Raw genomic sequence first — 22,808 nt, forward strand, 5'->3', positions numbered from 1 at the left:
GGAGCAGGTTATATTAGATTTGGTATTGTGTAATGTGACAGGATTAATTAATGACCTCAGAGTAAAGGGACCTCAAGGTAGCAGTGACCACAATATGATTGAATTTTACATCCAGTTGGAAAGAGGGAAGAGTGAGTCTAAGACTGGTATTTTAAACTTAAATAAGGGCAACTATGTGGGTGTGAAAGCTGAGCTCGCTGAAGTGAACTGGGTTACTAGGTTAGGAGATAGATCAATAGAGAAGCAACGGCAGACATTCAAGGGGATATTTCAGAATACTCAGGATGAGTATATTCCTACTGTAAAGAAAAATTCGATGTGGAGGACCCATTATCCGTGGTTAACTAAAGAAGTTAAAGTAAGCATCAAATTTAAGGAAAAGGCATATCATTGCGCAAAGATGAGTGGCAGGCTAGATGATTGGTCAAAATATAAAGAATGGCAGAGAATGACTAAAAGGTTAATCAGGAGAAAGAAATTAGAAATAAAAACAAGAAATTCTGGTAATACTCAGCAAGTCTGGCAGCATCTGAGGAGAGAGAAGCAGAGTTAACATTTTAGGTCAGTGACCTTTCATCAAAACTGCTGAAAGCTGAAAGAAATCAGAATACGAGAACTAGCTAGAAATGTAAAAACTGACAGCAAGACTTTCTACCGGTATTTAAAAAGGAAAAGAGTAAGTAAAGTGAGTAAAAGCAAAATACTGCGGATGCTGGAAATCTGAAATAAAAACAAGAAATGCTGGAACCACTAGGGCATTAGCTATGAGGAGAGGTTGGATAAACTTGGATTGTTTTCACTGGAACGACGGAGGTGGAGGGGTGACATGATAGAGGTTTACAAAGTTATGAGCGGCATGGACAGAGTGGATAGTCAGAAGCTTTTTCCCAGGGTGGAAGAGTCAACCTAGGGGACATAGGTTTAAGATGAGAGGGGCAAAGTTTAGAGGGGATGTGCGAGGCAAGTTCTTTACACAGAGGGTATTGAGTGCCTGGAACTTGCTGCCAGGGGAGGTGGTGGAAGTCGGTACGATAATGACGTTTAAGAGGCAGCTTGACAAATACATGAATAGGATGGGAACAGAGGGATACGGTGCCCGGAAGTGCAGAAGGTTTTAGTTTAGGCAGGCATCAAGAGCGGCGCAGGCTTGGAGGGCTGAATGGCCTGTTCCTGTGCTGTACTGTTCTTTGTTCTTTGTTCTTTGTTCACTCAGCAGGTCTGGCAGCATCTGTGGAAAGAGAAGCAGAGTTAACGTTTCGGGTCAGTGACCCTTCTTCGGAACTGACAAATATTAGAAATGTCACAGGTTATAAGCAAGTGAGGTGGGGGTGGGGCAAGAGATAACAAAGGAGAAGATGTAGATTGGACAAGGCCACATAGCAGACCAAAAGGTCATGGAGCAAAGGCAAACAATAAGTTAATGGTGTGTTGAAAGACAAAGCATTAGTACAGATAAGGTGTTAATGGACTGAAGATTGAACAGCAGAAGCACCGTCATGATATGACCTCCTTTTTCCTCAACTGTGGATTCCCCCCCACTGTTGTTGACAGGGCCCTCAACCGTGTCCGGCTCATTTCCCGCACCTCTGCCCTCAACCCTTCCCCTCCCTCCCAGAACCATGACAGGGTTCCCCTTGTCCTCACTTTCCATCCCATCAACCTCCATATCCAAAGGATCATCCTCCGCCATTTCCGCCACCTCCAGCGTGATACCACTACCAAACGCATCTACCCCTCCCTTCCCCTGTCAGCATTCCGAAGAGATCATTCCCTCCATGACACCCTGGTCCACTCCTCCACTACCCCCACCACCTCGTCCCCGTCCCATGGCACCTTCCCCGGCAATCGCAGGAGGTGTAATACCTGCCCATTTACCTCCTCTCTCCTCACTATCCCAGGCCCCAAACACTCCTTTCAGGTGAAGCAGCGATTTACTTGTACTTCTTTCAATGTAGTATACTATATTCGCTTTTCACAATGTGGTCGCCTCTACATTGGGGAGACCAAGCGCAGACTGGGTGACCGCTTTGCGGAACACCTCCGCTCAGTCTGCAAGCAGGACCCTGAGCTTTCGGTTGCTTGCCATTTCAACACTCCCCCCTGCTCTCATGCTCACATCTCTGTCCAGGGACTGCTGCAGTGTTCCAGTGAACATCAACGCAAGCTCGAGGAACAGCATTTCATTTACCGATTAGGCACACTACAGCCTGCCGGACTGAATATTGAGTTCAATAATTTCAGAGCAGGACAGCCCCCCATTTTACTTCCATTTTTAGTTATTTTTTCTTTTTTTCTTTTTTCCATTTTTTACAATCTTTTTCTTGGCATTTATTTCATTTCATCTTAGTTTGTTCAGTTTGCTTACCCACTGTTTCTTTTCATGTTTGCACTTGCTGCTGTTCAATCTTCAGTCCGTTAACACCTTATCTGTACGAATGCTTTGTCTTTCAACACACCATTAACATATTATTTGTCTTTGCTCCATGACCTTTTGGTCAGCTATGTGGCCTTGTCCAATCTACACCTTCTCCTTTGTTATCTCTTGCCCCACCCCCACCTCACTTGCTTATAACCTGTGACATTTCTAATATTTGTCAGTTCCGAAGAAGGGTCACTGACCCGCAACGTTAACTGCTTCTCTTTCCACAGATGCTGCCAGTCCTGCTGAGTGATTCCAGCATTTCTTGTTCTTGTTATTATTGAAGTAAAATGAGTGTTGGTCCTCTAGAGAGTGAGGATGGGGAGTTAATAGTAGATAATAAGGAAATGGCGGATGAAATGAACAAATATTTTGCTTCTGTCTTTGCTGTAGAGGATACAAAAAACATTCCAGTAATAGCTGCAAATCAGGAGGTGGAAGGAAGAGAGGAACTTGGTGAAATTACAGTCACCAGGGAAGCGATACTGAGCAAACTGGTGGAGCAGGGGGCTGACAAGTGCCCGAGTCCTGATGGGCTTCATCCTAGCGTCTTAAAAGAGGTGGCTAATGAGGTAGTAGATGCTTTGGCGTTAATTTTTCAAAATTCGCTAGATTCTGGAAAGGTTCCATCAGACTGGAAAGTAGCAAATATAACCCTTCTATTCAAGAAGGGAGGAAGGCAGAAAACAGGCAATTATAGGCTAGTTAGCTTGTCGTGGGGAAGGTGTTAGAATCGATCATTAAGGAGGCTATAGCTGGACACTTAGAAAAACTCAAGGTAATAGGGAATAGTCAGCATATCTTTGTGAAAGGGAGATCATGTTTAACCAATTTATTGGAGTTCTTGGAAGGAGTGACATGTGCTATGGGTAAAGTGGAGCCCATTGACGGACAGTACTTGGATCTCAAGAAGGCATTTGACAAGGTGCTACGAAAAAGGTTATTGCGCAAAGTAGGAGCCCATGGTGTAGTGGGTAACATAAAAGCATGGATAGCATGGATACCAATCTGAAACGAGGAATTAAGAGGGCTAAAAGGGGTCATGAAATATCTTTAGCAAACAGGGTTAAGGAAAATCCTAAAGCCTTTTATTCATATATAAGGAGCAAGAGGGTAACTAGAGAAAGTATTGGCCCACTCAAGGACAAAGGAGGAAAGTTATGCGTGGAGTCAGAGAAAATGGGTGAGATTCTAAACGAGTACTTTGCATCGGTATTCACCGAGGAGAGGGACATGAAGGATGTTGAGGTTAGGAACAGATGTTTGATTACTCTAGGTCAAGTCGGCATAAGGAGGGAGGAAGTGTTGGGTATTCTAAAAGGCATTAAGGCGGACAAGTCCCCAGGTCCGGATGGGATCTATCCCAGGTTAATGTGGGAAATGAGAGAGGAAATAGCTGGGGCCTTAACAGATATCTTTGCAGCATCCTTAAACACGGGTGAGGTCCCGGAGGACTGGAGAATTGCTAATGTTGTCCCCTTGTTTAAGAAGGGTAGCAGGGATAATCCAGGTAATTATAGACTGGTGAGCCTGACGTCAGTGGTAGGGAAGCTGCTGGAGAAGTTACTGAGGGACAGGATCTATTCCCATTTGGAAGAAAATGGGCTTATCAGTGATAGGCAACACGGTTTTGTGCAGGGAAGGTCATGCCTTACCAACTTAATAGAATTCTTTGAGGAAGTGACAAAGTTGGTTGATGAGGGAAGGGCTGTAGATGTCATATACATGGACTTCTGTAAGGCGTTTGATAAGGTTCCCCATGGTAGGCTGATGGAGAAAGTGAAGGCGCATGGGGTCCAAGGTGTACTAGCTAGATGGATAAAGAACTGGCTGGGCAACAGGAGACAGAGAGTAGCATTGGAAGGGAGTTTCTCAAAATGGAGACGTGTGACCAGTGGTGTTCCACAGGGATCCGTGCTGGGACCACTGTTGTTTGTGATATACATAAATGATTTGGAGGAGAGTATAGGTGGTCTGATTAGCAAGTTTGCAGACGACACTAAGATTGGTGGAGTAGCAGATAGTGAAGGGGACTGTCAGAGAATACAGCAGAATATAGATAGACTGGAGAGTTGGGCAGAGAAATGGCAGATGGAGTTCAATCAGGGCAAATGCGAGCTGATGCATTTTGGAAGATCCAATTCAAGAGTGAACTATACAGTAAATGGAAAAGTCCTGGGGAAAATTGATGTACAGAGAGATTTGGGTGTTCAGGTCCATTGATCCCTGAAGGTGGCAACGCAGGTCAATAGAGTGGTCAAGAAGGCATACGGCATGCTTTCCTCCATCGGACGGGGTATTGAGTACAAGAGTTGGCAGGTCATGTTACAGTTGTATAGGACTTTGGTTCGGCCACATTTGGAATACTGCGTGCAGTTCTGGTCGCCACATTACCAAAAGGATGTGGATGCTTTGGGGAGGGTGCAGAGGAGGTTCACCAGGATGTTGCCTGGTATGGAGGGCGCTAGCTATGAAGAGAGGTTGAGTAGATTAGGATTATTTTCATTAGAAAGACGGAGGTTGAGGGGGGACCTGATTGAGGTGTACAAAATCATGAGAGGTATAGACAGGTTGGATAGCAAGAAGCTTTTTCCCAGAGTGGGGGATTCAATTACTAGGGGTCATGAGTTCAAAGTGAAAGGGGAAAAGTTTAGGGGGGATATGCATGGAAAGTTCTTTACGCAGAGGGTGGTGGGTGCCTGGAACGCGTTGCCAGCGGAGGTGGTAGACGCGGGCACGAAAGCGTCTTTTAAGATGTATCTAGACAGATACATGAATGGGCAGGAAGTAAAGAGATACAGACCCTTAGAAAATAGGCGTCATGTTTAGATAGAGGATCTGGATCGGCGCAGGCTTGGAGGGCCGAAGGGCCTGTTCCTGTGCTGTAATTTTCTTTGTTCTTTCTTTGTTCTTAGAAGATTGGCTGGCTGGCAGAATACAAAGAGTATGCGTCCTTTTCTGATTGGCAGGAGGTGACGAGTGGAGTCCCGCAGAGGTCTGTGCTGGGCCTCAACTTTTTACAATTTATATCAATGACTTAGATGAAGGGAATGATGGTATGGTAGCTAAATTTGCAAATGACACAAAGATAGGTGGGAAAGTATGTTGTGAAGAGGACATAAGGAGGTTGCCGACCAATATAGATAGGTTGAATGAGTGGGCAAAAGTTTGGCAGATGGAGTATAATGTGGAAAAATGTTGTTACGACCGGGTGAGGAAGGGAGTCTAGGGTTCCCTCTTAGCCTTCACCTGGTTTTACCGTTGCAGGGTTTAGTTTTTTAACACATCATGTTTTTAGCTCCCCCTTGGTGAATCCTTTTTCATCGCTTTCCAATTATAAAGTAAAGAAACCAGCCAAACAGGTTTTCTTAGATTTAAAGAAGAAAGATTGAAATTTATTAAACTTAAACTCCAATTCAGTTAATGCCTACGGATGCATGACATGCCCATGCTAGCATACATACCCGATACACACATGCATATAGAGACAGAACAGAGCAGAAGAAATAAAGTGGAAAAATTTGAGGCAATATCTGAAGATGGTTTTGGATACTGTTCTTCAAGCTCGCTGTAGGTACGTCTCGCTTTTTGTTGGGGCCCAGTATTCTTCTTAGATCTTGTTTGATTTAGGAGACTTTTCTCTCTTGAGGTTCACGTGTCCTCAGTGGTTCCAGAGACTTGTGAGAAAGAGATGGGAGCAGACAGGAGAGGTCTTCTCAGTCTGGGAGCAAACAGTCTTTCTGAGTTCAAAAGCTGTATCTACAATTTAAAAAGCTCAGGTTGTCCAGCAAGTTAGTCATGTGACTAGCTGGTTTGACCACATCTGTTTGTGGATTCGGCCATCTTAGCAGTCATCCTGGAATGTGAGCTTCCTCACCTTCAATGTCTGGTGATCAAAGTCCATTGTGGGTTGAATGGGTCAGGGAATGGTCCTTTGTCTCCACAAGCACTGTCTGTTAGTATGTAAATGTTTTTTCAGCCCTGGCTTTTCTGTTTAACAAGTCATTTCCTTGCTCTCGCAACAGTTTAAAATCAATGTTCCTTTGACAAAATTAATATGCCTCATTTTTGGCAGGTGGGGGTCTGCATGACAATGTGAAGTTGTTCACTTTGGCAGGAAGAATGAAAAAGCAGAGTATTACTTAAATGGAGAACGACTGCAGAACTCCGAGGTGCAGAGGGATCTAGGTGTTCTAGTGCAGGAGTCACAAAAAGTTAGTATGCAGGTACAGCAAGTAATAAAGAAGGCTAATGGAATGCCATCCTTTATCAGGAGAGGAACTGAAAATAAAAATAAGGATATTATGCTTCAGTTATACGGGGCATTGGTGAGACCACATCGCGAATACTGTGTGCAGTTTTGGTCTCTTTATTTAAGGAAGGATGTAAATGCGTTAGAAGCGGTTTACAGGAGATTTACTAGATTGATACCTGGAATGAGTGGATTGTCTTATGAGGAAAGGTTGGACATTCTGGGCTTATTTTCACTGGAGTTTCGAAGAGTACAGGGAGACTTGATTGAAGTATATAAGATCCTGAAAAGTCTTGACAAGGTGGATGTGGAGTGGATGTTTCCTCCTGTGGGGGAGTCCAGAACTAGGGGGCATGGTTTTAAAATTAGGCGTCGCCCTTTTGGGACAGAGATGAGGAGAAATCTTTTCTCTCAGAGGGTTGTGCGACTTTGGAACTCTCTGCTTCAGAACGTGGTGGAGGCGGGGTCATTGAATATTTTTAAGGCAGGGGTAGATAGATTTTTGTTAAGCAAGGGAATCAAAGGTTATCAGGGGTAGATGGGAGTGTGGAATATGAGACACAAACAGATCAGCCATGATCTTGTTGAATGCCGGAGTAGGCTTAGAGGGGCCGAATGGCCTACATCTGCTCCTAATTCGTATGTTCGTATTGATTAGTTTACAGCATCAGGGTGCAAGAGGAAGGGGAAAGGAAACACCTACAGAGGAGCCTATACCAAGATGTAGGATAGTGCATGTCTGGTGTGGAATAAGCACGTGTGCCACCCACCATTTTGTACCTAGAACTAGGGGTCACTGTTTAAAAATAAGGGCTCGCCCATTTAAGAAAGAGATGAGGAGAAATTTTTTCTCTCAGAGGGTTGTGAGTCTTTGGAACGCTCTTCCTCAAAAGGCGGTGGAAGCAGAATCTTTGAATATTTGTGAGGCAGAGGTAGATAGATTCTTGATAAGCAAGGGGGTGAAAGGTTATCAGGGGTTCAGAGGGAATGTGAAGTTGAGGTTACAATCAGATCAGCCATGATCTTATTGAATGGTGGAGCAGACTCGAGGGGCTGAGTGGCCTACTCCTGCTCCTAATTTCGTATGTTCATATGACCCTTATGCCTTGAAAACGGGCACCATATGATTTAATTTCTAGGCTATTGTTATTTGATAGAAATGGTGCATATTGACAGTTATTTTGATGGTTTGAGTTGGGTCAGAAGTTCTTAATAAAGCTCGCATTTGACCCCAGCAACACACAGCACTCCATGGTTGCTGATCTGGACAGTGGACAACTTTCAAATAGCCACTAGGAGGAGGCAATAAAAAGGGCTCTGTGCTGATTTGTTTGCCCCTCTACTTAGTTCTTAGCCTAAAAATACAGTTAAGACTCAGCATGTGGTCACCCATCTCCAGACGGTGGCCATTAGTAAAAGACAGGAGTGCAGCTGACAGAAGAATACAGGTTGTATCAACTTGAATCCTTTGCTTAAAGAAACCCAAGCACTGGAAATGAAACACATCATAGAGTCATGAAAATATGGGCCTATGATTCTGACATTAGAACAAAGGAGAGGCCTTTAGTAATATAACTAAAGGAAGCTCGTCACACTGTGTGCTCCCAGTCAAACTCCATATAAAATTGGAGCCCAGCATGCCGAGAGAGACTAAGTCCCTGGTTAGAATATAAACAGAGGAGAGTGACAGGCGAACACTATGGGCTGGATTTTACCAAGCCGCCAGCAGGAAGATCGAGCTCCATGACGGGCTTCTGCCGCAACCATCTTCCGCAACCCCTTGCCACAGAGCCCGATCTTCCTGGCAGCGGCAAGGCTCTGTGGTGACCCCACCCCCGCGCCGCTGGGTGATGGGATCTCAATTTCCATATTTAAATCATGAAAACAAATTCATTTAAATACACTTACTGGCAATCTTTCAGTGCCGCTGTGATCTTTAGCACAGCGGCTGGCACTCCCGCGCCTGCAATTCCCTATCTGGGGAAAGTCAGTGTGACACTAGTGGGGAGGGGTTGGGAGTTAAGATTTTCAGGGCGAGTAGTAGACTCGCCAACTTTAAGGGCATTTAAGTGGTCATTGGATAGACATATGGATGAAAATGGAATAGTGTAGGTCAGATGGTTTCACAGGTCAGCGCAACATCGAGGGCCGAAGGGCCTGTACTGCGCTGTAATGTTCTAATGTTCTAAAAAAATGTTCTAAAAAAAAAAGCATCATCAGTGTAGGCGATGGTGAGAAAGGGTGAACTTTCAACTTTGTGCAGTCTGGGGGCAAGGTCAGAGTTCAAAGGTAAGTGTTTTGGGGGGGAAAGAGCAAATACTGTCATTTTTATTGGAGGGTTGGAAAGGGGCGTTACAATTTTAATTTGTAAAGTTTGGTAGGGGGCTCACTTTAAAAATTCTAATTTGCCGGCAAGGCTGTCTGCCCTTTAAAAATGGTACCGGCGCCAGCACACAGGCAGCTGATGCCATTGCCAGAGGTAAACAGCCCGCGCCCTCCCCGTGACTGGGGGGAGTCAGGTCGCCCCGGTTATTTAAATAAGCCACCACATGGGAGATCACAGCACCTCCTTGGCATGCAGCTCGCGCGTGCAGGCCACCATTTTTTGAGCTCGCCACTGGGAGCGAAGACAGCCTCTTAAAATCCAGCCCAATGTGGTGATAGACACGTTATAAAAGTGAATAGTGACTGTTAGCAGACTATTAGATTGGGGAGGGCATCCCAACCAAGTCCGATCCTCTTCTCACACACACGCACTTTGTAGAAAGACTCACTCTTTGCTGATCAGGAGCAACTCCTTTGGGTAATCTTTTGACCCCTGTATATCTCAGGGATGGTAAAGTTAATTCAGTGTCCCCAGTGTTGCTCAGCAGAGATCAAATAAATTAGCACAGATCAGAGATTAGAACTTGGGGTCTTTCAGACCAAACTGAACTATCCTTATCTGTAAGTCACACAACCAGTAACATATGTTACATCAAAAGATGATCGTTGCTTTATATATGTATATGTCACAATATGACAAGAGCCAAACTCATTCAAACAATGGAACATAGATGTTTTTTTATCAATAAAATGATCTTCAATGGCATCTTTATAAATATAGAATTTAACCAGAGGTGATGTGCTATTTATATAAATTTCAGGATCCACCTCAGCTACACTTTCTCTTTCTTCGATGACCAAATAGCCTACTAACACTGGCTGCCTAGGCTCAGGTAGGAGCTATGGCCATTTGCATCGGGTATGGTGAGGCATTGATTGACAATTGAGGAACTTTACCTCAGCATGAATCAGCACTGTCAGCATAAAAAACTAGAGCGAGCTGGCGGACAAGCATTAAGGGGAAAATTTCTTCAGAGTAGCGTGCTCAGCAATCTTTTTTGTGAGTTTTCCAAGAATTGCGACACAATCCTGAGATTAATGTCAAAATGTTATATTAGAAGGAAATGACTCACCACTTTGTACTTGTGTGACACACTCATGAAAAAAGGAATGCCCGGCTATGCTGTGTTATCCCCTGACCAGTAACAAAGGCAGTGGGGCTGAAATTAGAAATAAAAGCAAAAAATGCTGGAAATACTCCGCAGGTCTGGCAGCATCTGTGGAGAGAGCAGCAGAGTTAACATTTCAGGTCGGTGACTTTTCATCGGAAATTAGTTTGTCTCTGAGCTCAATGCCACATGCAGTCAAGCAAAGAGGTCCGGGACTCGACCAAAAACCGGGGCCTAAATACATAAATATCGAAATATTCCAGGCGAGTTACCAGCACCAGTCACACCTTCAGAGGCAGCTCAGCCTTTTCCAAGACTGAACTTTTGGGCCATTTGCCTCACCAGCAGCAGCCCCCAGGTGGGTTGAGGGAGTTGGGAGGTTGGAGTAGGCACAACAGGGATGCTGTGGGGGGGGGGGGGGGGGGGTGGAAGCGGAGGGATGGCAATCTCTCAAACTCCACCCAGCTCTGCAGGAAGGTTATTCCTTCTTTTAGGGAAAAGAGAAATTAACCTACCTGTAGTTGGTGGCTGCGGAATCGGCAGAAGAATCCTGAGCGGGACAGAATCCGAGTGTCTGCCCCACTTGTTGATGACTAATTTGGCAAAGGGGTTAATTCATACATTCAAGGGGCATGATGCCTGTTTTAGGAGTTTGCTTGGGATGCCTAAAAAAATGGACTCCAAATTTAGTAGTTGGATCAATGCCTGCACAATTGGGTTTTGGACCGTGCCACTGTGAAGTTGTTATGCTTTGCGCTCATTTTATGCCCAAAAGACTGGCACAACACATACCAATCAGATCCCAGTGTGTCTTTAAAGTCTTCTAATTGATAACGAACAATCACACCCAAGGAAATACCTTCATCAGTTAACTATAGTCATTCTATTCTACATTTCACACAAACCACACAAGTATTTTAGTGTTTTAAAATAAATAGTTGCAAGGTGACATAGCCTGACCACTGAACCATATGAGAGTAGATGGAATTCAAGTCATTTCTCCTGAGGCGTTGAGTTTAATGACGAGACTGGTCATGTTTTAAACTATAGTTAACTACCTCTCATATTCAACTCTTTACTGCATTAGAAATCAGCCATTCTTAATAGAAGAAAGTCACAGATTATCTTTTCTTTGTTGGGCAACAGCCGTTGACAAAAGCCTGCATTAACCAGGATCTGCTGGGCCATAATGTTAACAAAATATTGAAGAAATTGCATAAAATGCATCTCTCATCAGTGCAGCTAGTTGCTATGGTATTTCCTGGTCTTAGCCTCTAGATGACCCCTTTTTCTTCCTCAGATAAAATGGCTTCAAGAGGTACTAAAGAGGGTCAACTTTTCTTTCCTTACCCCACTGTGCTGTCCCCTTACCCGAGGACCATACAGAAGAGCGGATGGGATAGGGGTCCTGCTTGTAATTATTTCTAGGATTTGCATATCCTTATTATTTCCTGTTCCCAAGAATTAATGGGGCTGATTATCCTTTGAACAAAGTTGGATCACCTGGGTGCCATACATCAGGACCTGTTTCTGATCCTCTCCACCTGATTTTCCTCTGCTTTTCAGGCGTCCATTGAACCCGAAAGCAAGAAAGGAAATTCCCCCCAATACGTTTTACTAAGAGCGACCTTTCACCCCTGCTGCTCACTCAAGGTTGCCTCAGCTCGCGCACAAGTAGATCTTGATCCCCATTTATTCTTTTCCCACCTCCGATAATATTCAGAATCCATAAAAACTTTAAGAAGCAAGCTTTATTATTTTTCTCTGTGCATTAAGTATCAACAAACACAGATGGCAAGTTTACTGATTCTTTTAAAACTGACACAGCATAAATAATAAAAGAACCTCCAAGCTTGTAAGAAAGAAATGCTTGTGAGTTATCTTCTGGGGCAGACATTGTTAAAGAGGAAATTTAGTGAGCTTTTCAAAATCGTGAAGAGGGAAAAACTAACTCCTCTGAGTGGAGAATTAGTGACATGCAATCATCAAGTTAAAATGATCACTAACAGAGAAGGGAAAGAGGTTGGGAGAAATTTTGTTCCATAGGGAGTTGTTGGAGCATGGAATGCTTTGCTCCAATCAATGGTTGACGCAGGGAACAATGCTACTCTTAAAAGGAAAATCGGATGAATATTTGAAGCAGAGCAAGGTACACCAGACTACGGGAGAGCAGAGGGCAGTCAGATTAATTTTTGGTTGCTTCAGCAAAGAACTAGCATAGACATGGTGTTGAATTTTATAATCCCACCACCGTGGGCAAAAGCAATAGTGGCCCGCCCATGCGGGCCGCACGTCATGGAGTCGCCGCAATCCTAAGCATGGAGGCTCATTTAAATAGCCGGGGCAGGCCACACCCCCCAATCACATGGAGAGGGCGGGCTGTCCATCCCTGGTAATGGTGCCAGCTGCCTGTGCGCAGGTGCTGACCCCATTTTTAAAGGGCTTTTGAGCCCTGGCGTTAAATTTAAATATTTAAAGCTAAAGTGAATGAGAAAAAATTAAATACATTTATTTTGCCCCTTTCCCACCTCCCAATAACAATTAAATTAATTACTTGCCCTTTCCCCCAAGACACTTATCTTGTCCACCTGACCTCCCCCCCATCCCAAACTGCATCAACGTTAACCTAAAACCCTTCCCACCATCCCCTACACCAATGATGTTACTTTGACCCTGTCCCCCACCACCCACCCCCGCATCCCCACTGAGAAACATACCTCCTCCCCAATCCCCACAAGTGTTCTGCCTCATTTCCCCGGACGGGGATCCAAAGACATGGGAGTGCTGGCCATGGGCAGGAAGATCGCAGCAGGACGGAAGGCGGCAGCGTAAGTATGACTAATGCATTCATTTTAATTTATTTAACCATGCAGATGGGGGTCCCATCGCAGAGTGGCGGGGTGGGAGGGGAGGCCGCCACGAGGCTTCGCCGCCGCCGGCAATATCTGGCTGGGCCCTCCGGCATCAGGGTGCATGGTGGCCCTCTCCCGGAGGCATTTTCCACCCACCCCCGCCAGGAAACCCGACATTGGAGGGTCTGTAAAATCCAGCCCATGATCTGTCAAATGGCCTCCTTCTGTGCTGTAAACCTCTATGGTTCTATTTATTAAAACATTATGAAGCTCTTGACCCGATGAGTTACTATTACTGCAAACAGTGACTGTTGTGTGGGAAAAATGCAGCAGCCATTGTTCCAGCAGTAACATCTTACAGATGGAATGCATGACCTGTTATTCTGGTTCCCTCCGAGCTGTCCTTTCATGCTTTTGTTGTATCCGCTGGAACATTGGTTTCCCTTCCTGCTCTCCTCAGTTGATAAATGAACTAATTAGCAAAGTGCTAAACCATCCAGACCAGAAAAATCCCAGGTCCAATCTCTGCCCTTACTGAATTAGCTAGGGTAACTGTGGGAGTGCTGCAATTGATCTTAATGCTACTGGACTCATAATCAGGATTTTTATTCCTAATTGCTAGCTGCAGACTATTTCTGCAAAGTGAACATAGGAACAGGGGTAACCCATTCACCCTTTGCACCTGTTCTATAAAATCTAAAAGATGTAAGAGATCCCATGGCACCATTTCAAAAAAGAGCAAAGGAGAGTTCTCTGTTGTCCTGCAGAATATTTATCCCACAATCAACATCAGAAAAACAGATTATCTGGTCATTATCACATTGCTGTTTGTAGGAGCTTACTGAGCACAAATTGGCTGCTGTGTTTCCTACATTTTAACAGTGTCTACATTTCAAAAATAGTTTGGCTGTAAAGCGCTTTGAGATGTCCAATGATTGCGAAAAGCGTTATATAAATTTAAGTCTCTCTTTTCCTTTTTTTTCTGTCATTAAATTAAATCATGATTGATCTATACCTCAACTCTGTTCACCTGCCTTTATCCCAGTTCCTTTGCTATCCTAAGCTCATTAAAATCATTTGATCTCAGCCTGTTGACTCAGCATCCACAGCCTTTTAGGAAAGGGAGTTCCAGATTTCTAATACACTTCGTGTAAAAAAAGTACCTTCTAATTTCGCTCCTAAATGGCTTTTCTCTAATTTTAAGATTGTGGCTCCTTGTTCTGCATTCCCCCATCAGAGGAAATAGTTTCTCTGTATCTACCCTATTGACTCCATAATCATGTTAAATATCTCAACTTTCTAAACTCAAGCCCAGTTAATGCAACCTGGTCTATAGTTTAACCGTTTAAGCCCTGGTTTCATTCTGGTGAATCTGCACTGTACCCAATATATCCTTCCTGAGGTGTGATATCCAGAACTGATGAATACAAACATGAACAATTTAAAAAGAGCTGCTGGTCTACTGGGCCTGTCTTATACTGTCAGGGTGTAACTTTTGCATTCTGTAATAGGATAACTATACCCCAACTTTAATGAGCACCGTCAGAGTGGAGGAGAGAAGGCTAGATAAAATAAGCACTCCAATGAAGTCAATGAGGTGTAAAACTAGACGGAGTATAACAGGGCATCTGACCCGATCCTGCCCCATTCCTGCTGGGTGGGTTAGGTCAACATCGTGACTAAATTGTTGGACAGATACGAGAATCCATATGAAAATCCTGCACCTTTAAGTAATTGAGTAAAGATCTTTTTTTCAAGTGGAAAATAACTATGCATAAATTATTAAAAATTACCAGGTGTAATGATTGTGTTCAAGAGATTGACACAAATCACTGAGTTGCTGTTAAAGGCATAGTTTGGGCCCCCTCAATTGTCCAACTGATTTTATTCTCTCATTATTGATTGCACTTTTTATTTCACAGTTCCTGTTGATTTCTTCATCTAGTTTTAATCTGGCTTTCTGCTTATTCAGTGTCTTTGTTTTGCTTTTACAGTCGGACACCATTTCTCTCAACAGTTCGAGAAACACCCCGACATGGATAAGTGAATAACTTGATGACAAATCGCATTTTAATTCCACCAATGTTAGAACATTAATTCAGCTGGAACTGCTCTACAGTAAAATGAAATACTTACACCCAGTCATTTCAGCTGGATAAACAACTTCTGATTGTTCTGTCCTTTCTTATTGCTTCCATACTATTACATAGTATTTACAGCACAGAAACAGGCGACTCAACCTGGTGGGTATTGGTAATGCCGTTGAACAGTAAGAGGAGATGGTTGAATTCTCTTTTGTGGAGATGGACATTGCCTGACACTTGTATGACACGAATGTTACTTAAACCGCTTCAGCCTTCAATTATTTTAATTTTAATTATTTTTGAGCACTGTGATGTCAGGTGGGAGAGTCAGAGATTGATGAATAGCATAATAACAAATCTGGAAAGATCCTGTGACTGATCAGTATAGATGTTGGGGAACAGTGGTAGGAATCTGTGGCAGAGACATGCATTTTAACAACAAATGTTGGGAAAACTTCTCCGTCATTCAATTAGATCACGGCTGATCTGTATCTTATCTACATCTACCTGCCTTGCTCCCATAACCCTTAATACCTTTGCCTAACAAACATTTATAGATCTCAGTTTTAAAATTTGCAATTCACCTCCAGCCTCAGCACCTTTTTGGGGGCCAGAGATCCAGATTGTCATTACCCTTTGTGTAAAGAAGTCCTTCCTAACATTATCCTCAATGGTTTAGTTCTAATTTTAAGGTTATGTCCCCTTGTTCTGAACTCATTCACCAGAGGAAATAGCTTCTCTCTATCTAGCCTATCAACTCCTCTAATAATCTCAAATGTTTCAATTAGATCACCCTTTAATCTTTCATACATGTGGGAATATAATCCGAGTGTGTACAACCTGGCCTCATAATTTAACCCTTTTAGCCCTCAGTATTATTCTGGTGTATCTGCCTGCACTCACTCGAAGGCTAATATCTCCTTCCTCAGGTGTGGTGCTCAGAACTGAACACAGTGCTCCAGCTGGGGTCTAATCAGTACTTTATCCAGAGCTAACCAGACTGTGGTGACAGGTGCTGGAAAAAGGAAATCCTACAGGGTTACAAACAGCAGAAACACAGGCCAGCAGGCAAAGGGCTGACTGCCTGATTTTGGACCGGACAGAACTGTTTTCATTTTCCAGAAGTTTTCCATTCCAGTGGAAAGTCAGGCAAGGTAAATAATGGACAGTCAATTCAATATCTCCCATTATACACCATCGTCTAAAATTCAAATTACCCTGGCCCTAAGATTTAATGTGAGAAAGAAGCAAAATCTCCACACGTTCATTTGCGTTTAGTTTGCACCCAGTGTAGAAGGTAGGGCAAATGGTGCAGTATAGCTCAGCTGTCCAGTAGCATCACTCTATAACCAAATATGGGCTATGAATTAAGAAATCCTTGGCCTCCTTGGGCCTGATTTTAACTCATTTAAAACCCATTCACTTACGCAGAGTTAAAATAGGGCCCCTCAAGTCTGGAAAAGACAAATTCTGGTGGGTTTGGAGTGACATGATGACTTGCGATGTTTGCAAGGGATTTGACGGCTGGAACACTAAGGGTTAACTCGCCTTTAGTCATCAGACTGTGCTCTCGTGTTTGAGCGCATGTATTCGCACAGAGCACCTCAAGCCTTCAGGGTGAAATCTGGCCCGGCTCCTGCTATTTTCTGCACTGCATTGTACAGTAATGAATGCAGCACCTGCAGAGCTGTTCATTAATATTATACTTTCAGGTCTGGCTGATGCAGGTATTGATGACAGTGAACCTGTATGCTCCTCAGAATCACCCACGTGCTTGTATTGTTTTCTATTCTGTAAGAGCAAATTTTCTTTCATGCTGTTCTGTCAGTGTTCATGATAAATGGCTCACAGGTTCAGGGGCATATTTCCACTTTTAAAGAGACTGTATCTCTTTTGTCTCTTCAGATTTAAAAAAAAAAGTCTCAGACAATCACAGGTACACATCATAGCTGTCTAAGTATTGCAATCACTAATGACATTGGTATAAATATAGACAGACAAGCACCTGGGGAGCATCATGTACGATTGTAACTTGGAAATAACTAGCTGTAATATAAGAAGATTGACCACATGTTTTGTTAATTATATAACTGTTTAGAATTAATCCCTACAGTTGCTGTATCAGGAAATTCCAATAGAACCTTGGCATCAGGTGGCAGGACTGTATCTGCAACAGAAGTCCTCGAGGCGGCCAACATCCCCAGCTTATACACACTACTGAGTCAGCGGCGCTTGAGATGGCTTAGCCATTTGAGCTGTATGGAAGATGGCAGGATCCCCAAAGACACATTGTACAGCGAGCTCGCCACTGGTATCAGACCCACCGGCCGTCCATGTCTCCGCTTCAAAGACGTCTGCAAACACGGCATGAAGTCCTGTGACATTGATCACAAGTCGTGGGAGTCAGTTGCCAGCGTTCGCCAGAGCTGGCGGGCAGTCATAAAGGCGGGGCTAATGTGAGGCGAGTCGAAGAGACTTAGCAGTTGGCAGGAAAAAAGACAAAAGCGCAAGGGGAGAGCCAACTGTGTAACAGCCCCGACAAACAAATTTTTCTGCAGCATCTGTGGAAGAGCCTGTCACTCTAGAATTGGCCTTTATATCCACGCCAGGCGCTGCTCCACACACCACTGACCACCTCCAGGCGCTTACCCATTGTCTCTCGAGATAAGGAGGCCAAAGAAGAAGAAGAAGATTGACCACATGTTTTGTTAATTATATAACTGCTTAGAATTAATCCTTACAGTTGCTGTATCAGGAAATTCCAATAGAACCTTGGGCGGATGAGCTAGTTGAAGGATCAAAAAATGGAGTGGAATGTTTTTTTTACCGTGATTCCACCCTACTTGCACTTAGGGTGCAAATTTGCCAACAAGGAATCCATCAGTACATTAAGAAGTTATGTCTGGGGAGTTCCTGGGCTATCCTGAGAATATTGTCCTGTTCGGCCTTGGCTGGCACCAGCAAAATGCTCACCTGCTTGAAGCCCCAGGAAAGGCCTTGAACTTTCCCTTCCGGTCTATTGAAACATTGCAAGCCTGTGATTGACACATCCTCATGGTGACATAACAGAAATTGGAAATTCACAACAATACAGGAAAGTGAGCCACAAAATTAAAAGACAGTTGTGGATTAGGAACACCATTTGGCCTATCTTAATTCATTTATCCAGAAAGACCCCAAAGTCCACAATTGCAGCATTCAATCAATTCTCGTATTTATGCCTCCACTACACAGTCTGGAGGTCTTTTCCAAGTGCTGTGGATGCTTCATATGGAGAAGAACTTCCAGATATCAGTCCTAACTTGCATTTACTAGTTGGAACGTGTGCCTCTTTGGCTAACTCAAGCAATTTAATTTGAAGGAATCTTCTGGATTTCTCTTTTATGTTCCCTTAAGTATTTCATAAACCTCTATCACATTGTATCTCAGATGGCTCCTTTCCAGACTGAGCAGCCTTTTTTAAAATTGCTTTAGGGATGCAGGCAATGCTGGAAACACTGTATTTTGTTGCTCACTCCTAGCTACCCTAGAAGCTTGGGACGGGCCTTCTCTTTGAACTGCAGCAGTTCTTGTATTAATAATGTTCCTACAATGGTGTTAAAGTTTGGAATTCTAGGATATTTACACAGCCCAGAATGAAGGAACGGTAGTAGATGTCCAAGTCAGGATGGTGTGTGACTTGAAGAGAAACTTAGAAGTGATTCTGTTCCCAAGATATTGTTGCTTTTGTCCTTCTTGGTAGTAAAGGTCATGGGTCAGATTGTGCTATCAAAGTAACGTTCCTCAGAGAGTTGCTGCAGTGCATCCTGTAGATAGTACATATTGCAGCCACAGTGTGCTAGTGGTGAATCAGGTCAGTAATGAGTTCAGTAGCAGGGACGCTGATGAAACATGCTGCTTTGTCCTAGATGGCGTCAAGCTTCTTGAGTGCTGTTGTGGATGTACCCATCCAAAATGTGTTTTGTATATTATCACATTCCTGACTTGAGCCATGTAGAGGATGGAGAAGCTTTGAAGGGTCAGAAGGTATCGAGGTATATGAATTACCAAGCCTCTGCCCTACTCTTGTAGCAATTGTGTTGATATAGCTGGTCAATTAAGCTTTTGTTATTCCTAAGATTTTGATGGTGGAGGATTCAGCAATGGTTCTGCGATCGGAAGGAGATGGTTAGGTCTTTTTTCATTATTGCCATCTCCTTGGCATTTATGCAGCATGAGTTCTCCACTTTTCAGCTTAAACCTAAACGTTGACCAGTGTTAGACTGAATGTTGTCCACAAAATCCTTCATTATTGGAGGATCTGTGAACGGAAATGAGCATTGGACAATTATCAATGATCAGGCCCATTCCTGACCATCTTTCAGAGGGAATGTCATTGATTAAATTGCTAACAATCGTTGGGCCATGGATATTGCCCTGAGGAATGCCAGTAATGATGTCTTGCCCCTGTAATAATTGGCCTGTAATAGCCAATAACATCTTCCAGTGTGTCATGTATGACTCCTAACTCAACCCTTTGACGCTGGGATTACTTGTTGCACTTCTTTGTACTTCCTCAAGTACCTGAATGTCTCTTTTGTGACTCAGAAATCAGAACTGCACTCTAGTCTGACCACAGACCTGTACATTGATCACAGCTTTCTCTGACTCAGATCGTGCTGGGTCCTATCCCTTTGCAGCATGGTGTGTTGAAGCACCAGTATATTGCTGCAGGACCTCAACCTGCTTGAACATAATGAAGAGCTGAAGACTTTAGGAATTGGGAAATGAATATAGGAAGGAAAGAAATAGAAAATCTCTTCAATTTAATTTGACTTTGTTTAATGATTGTTTAGTGAATGCAGTTGAATTCCTAATTGATAGATGAGTCAGGTATTTGAGTTGCTATAGTCATTCTCTTGGAATACAGCCAAAGGCTGGTTGAAAGAGCATCCCATCATTTATGATTTGTGGCCATTGCTTCGTTCATTACAACAGTGACCACACTTTAAAAGTACCAAATTTGTTGTAAAGCAGTTTGGGATGTACTGAGGTCAAAAAAGATGCATTATAAATGCAAGTCTTTCCTTCTATTGGTGAGCTAATCTGACTTGCAGATTAAAACATAACCAAAATATTTTCAACTGACTGGACATCATAATTCACACACATGACAAAACACCTGGACCACTGAGATTTCTCAATCAACCTGTACCAGTTAGAATGACTTTTGCATGAAGCAGCACCTCCTGCTCTCTCCCAGCACTGCACAACAATCAGGTAGGTCTCATCCATCTCACACTGGGAATGTGCATAAACATTATCAGACATTGATGTTATGTGATAAGAGCAATTGACTGCTATCAATATAACATTGTGGTTATGTGGGTGAGAGTCTTTCTGCTGCAATAAATGCCAGTTTACTTAATTCCTCTTAAAGGTAAGTGCACTCGACTGAATTGCCACATAATCCAAACAGCCATTGTGTCTTCCTTCGTTTTAAAGGAACAATAGTAGACCATTCTGCCCATCAAGCTTACTCTGTCACTTTGTTACCCATGCCAGCTTGTTTTTAATTCACTTTCTCCCCATCCTTTATTGACCATCTTCCTTTATTTACACTTTATAAATGATGCGCTGACACGCCAACGGCTGAATTTGTAAGTACATTTTCCAGGTTGAAGTACAGGCAACTGTATGAACGGTTTATTAAGGTCGTGACACATATTCCTATTAGGAAAAAGCCTCATAATGCAGCCATAGTGCCTGAGTGGCAATCATAGACTCATAGAATGATACAGCGCTGAAGGATATCATTCAGTCCATCATGTCTGTGCCAGCTGTTTTAACGAACTTTCCTCTTAGTTCCACTCCCCTTTACTTTCCCCATAGCCATGTAAATTTTTCCCTTCAAATATTAATCCAAATGATAAACAAGAAAGAATGTGCATTCATATAGCGCTAGTCTTACTTTTCAAAATATCCCAAAAGGTGTTCAGGGGAGTTTCTTACTCTATTTGCTTGTCAAAGTGTGCAGTCACTGTTATGCAGGCAAATGCAGAGTCATTCTGCACACAGCAAGGTCCCATAAAATGTAAATGGGATGAACAGCTAGTTGATCTGGGGTTTTTTGGGTTGGTGAAGGAACACTGGCCAGGATGCAGGGACAACGTTATACTTTTTTACATTACTGGCATGTCTACCTGAATCTTTGAAATAGAACACTCCTTTGATACTATACTGAAGTGTTAACCTGCCCTCTGAGATCTCCAATGCACTCCTCCAATTCTGGCCCTTGTGCATGCCCAACTTTAATCGCTTGGTCATTGGCTTGTGTGCCTTCAGCTGCCTAGACCTTGAGCTATGGAATTCCCTCCCTGAACCTCTTCACCTTTCTACCTCTCTGTCCGCCTTTAAGACCTTCCAAAAAAACCTATGTCTTTGGCCAAGCTGTGGATCATATGCCCTAATGTTTCCTTATGTGGCTTGATGTCAAATCTTGTTTGGTAATGCTCCTGTGAAGTGCTTAGGGATGTTTTCCTACATTGAAGGTGCTATATAAATGTTCATTGTTATTGTATAGCTTTCCTTTGTACTGTACTGGAGTGTTAGCCTGGATTATATGCTTAATTCCCGAACAGAGTTTCAACCAGCAAATTCTTGTTTCAGAAGCAAAAGTACTCAAAAAGCACCACCATTGTGCAAACTTCTCCTGGACGAGGAAGCTGGAAAGAAAATCAGGCAATGACTTCGGCTGGGAATTGTGGTCATTGGACCTAAGGTAAGATAAGAACCAGGCTTGACTTTGAAAACCAACCCCATGAATGACGATTGCCTGAGCTGATATACAGAAAATAATTGGAAGGTGGATAGAGATTAGCCATGATCTTATTGAATGGCGGAGCAGGCTCGAGGGGCCCACGGCCTAATCCTGCACCTATTTCTTATGTTCTTATAGTTACTTGGGCAATGCACCAGGGATTGCCTGGTGCCCACATTGAATTGTACGCTAGAAGATTCACCAATTTAGGAAAAAAATGGATAAAAATTAAGAAACAGGTCTTCAAACCTGAAGGAAAGAAAAGCACAATATAAAATTCATGCCATTGCTATTATTGTATCTGTTGTGATGAGGAATCACTCCTGTGTCTGATCTGGGTTTTCAGGAGAGGTACCTATGCTTCCTGCCTGGCCAGTGTGGCGACAGGAAATCTTTTTTTAACTCCTCAAGTGGTGCCCATTGTATTTTCTATTCAGTGGGGTAAGGGTTAACAGGAAAAAAATGGATATAAATCTGAGCTGGAAATCGGAATTGGGTCACTTCACTCAGATGGGGTTGGATTTCTCTGTTCCTACCTAAAACCTGATCACCTGCTGACAAAAGCTGGGAGCTCATCCAGGTTGTCACATATACTGTTGAATTTGACAGAAATATATTGGACTAGTCCCAGCAATGTTTGATTGGCTAGGGTCTAATATGAAAGAAGAACAAAATAAGTGTTAATGTACAAACAAAAATTAGAACGATATGGATGCAGATGACATTAAACTAAGTTATTGTGCACTATTGACATTTTTCCCATTTTGCATAAGTACTATATTCTATCAACCTTTTTTGCCCTGACCTGCTGGTGTATTCGCAGTTAATGTGCCAAACATCACCATGTCAATGCATATATGTCTTGCAAACTTCCTGTGCATGGAACTACAAAGGAGTGATAGATGAGT

This window comes from Heterodontus francisci, chromosome 27, assembly GCF_036365525.1.
Source record: "Heterodontus francisci isolate sHetFra1 chromosome 27, sHetFra1.hap1, whole genome shotgun sequence".
Lineage (NCBI taxonomy): Eukaryota > Metazoa > Chordata > Chondrichthyes > Heterodontiformes > Heterodontidae > Heterodontus > Heterodontus francisci.